The sequence below is a fragment of the Orycteropus afer genome, unplaced genomic scaffold (genome assembly GCF_000298275.1).
Source record: "Orycteropus afer afer isolate SDZICR_OR568_19922 unplaced genomic scaffold, OryAfe1.0 scaffold00192, whole genome shotgun sequence".
Classification (NCBI taxonomy): Eukaryota; Metazoa; Chordata; class Mammalia; order Tubulidentata; family Orycteropodidae; genus Orycteropus; species Orycteropus afer.
In genome coordinates this window covers 1,542,981-1,544,299 of record NW_006921779.1, presented here as the reverse complement: position 1 = coordinate 1,544,299, position 1,319 = coordinate 1,542,981, and the positions used below count along the sequence as shown (strand labels likewise).

At 41.2% G+C, this 1,319-nt stretch overlaps 1 pseudogene; it reads left to right on the top strand.

Annotated features, from left to right (window-relative positions):
• Window positions 1–657: 657 nt before the first annotated feature.
• Window positions 658–755, top strand: LOC122150649 (annotated as a pseudogene).
• Window positions 756–1,319: the final 564 nt, after the last annotated feature.

Sequence of the window (1,319 nt, the reverse complement as noted above, 5' to 3'; positions counted from 1 at the left end):
TGGGCTGGCTTACTCAGAGAAGGAAAACCAGTGATATCTATCTATCTATCTATGGAGAAAGACATTTATCTCAAGGAAATGGTTCACACAGTTGCAGAGGCTGGCAAATTCCAAGTCTGTGGATCAGACATCAAGTTGGAGAGTTCTGCTGAATCATGTACCTATAGGGGCTGATGAATCTAAGATTGGCAGGCAATACAGCAGGCTGTTGGTTTCAGAAACTGAAGATCCAAGATTGTCAGGTCAGATGCTAGGCTGTTGGCTCACAGTCTGAGAAGGCAACAATCCCAAGATCAGCAGGCAGTATGGCAGGCCACTTATTCAAGTCCAAGAATCAGAGGTCAGATGATGACAAGCCAGATACAGGACCCAGATCAAGCAAAAAGCCATAGAGCTTTGCTAGGGCTCTTCCATATATATTGGGAGCAGGCCACACTGTGAAGGAAACTCCTTCTCAACTGATTGGCTATTCATAGCAGATCTCATCATGGAGGTGATTACATTATACCAGATCTCATCATGGGGGATGCCTACATCATTACTGCTGAACCACTTAAAATCATGGCCCAGCCAAGTTGACAAGCAACTTTAACTATCACAAGCAGATTTCCTGTAGAGAGCATATAGTTGTGTCTTGCTTTTTGATCCATTATGACAATTCACTTTGGTAGCACATATACTAAAATTCGAAAGATACAGAGAAGATGGGCATGGCTTCTGTACAAGGATGGCATGTAAATGCATTCCATATTTAAAATACCAGCAGGGTCACCTATGGTGGACAGGTTTCAGAGGAGCTTCATAACTAAGACAGAGTAGGCTGAAGGATGTAGCCAGATCCACCTCTGAAAAAGTTGACCTCTGAAAACCTTTTGAATAGGTGGAAAACATTGTCTGATATAGAACTTGAAGAAGAACCCTGCAGGTTGGAAAGTAATCAAAATATGACTAGGGAAGAGCTACCTCCTCAAAGTAGAGGTGACTTTAATGACATGAATGGAATAAAGCTTTTGGGACCTTCATTTTCTGATGTGGCATAACTCAGAATGAGAAGAAACAGCTGCAAACATCCATTAATAATCAGAATGTGGAATTACAAAGTAAGAATCTAGGAAAATTGGAAGCTGCCAAAAATGAAATGGGATGCAAAAAGATTGATATCCTATATTCAGGCAGCCAACAAACATATGAAGAAACGCTCACAATCACTAGCCATTAGAGAGATGCAAATCAAAACAACAGTGAGATACCATCTTGCCCCAGCACTAGTAGCAAAGTTCAACAAGACAGAAAATAACAAATGCTGACAAGGATAGAGA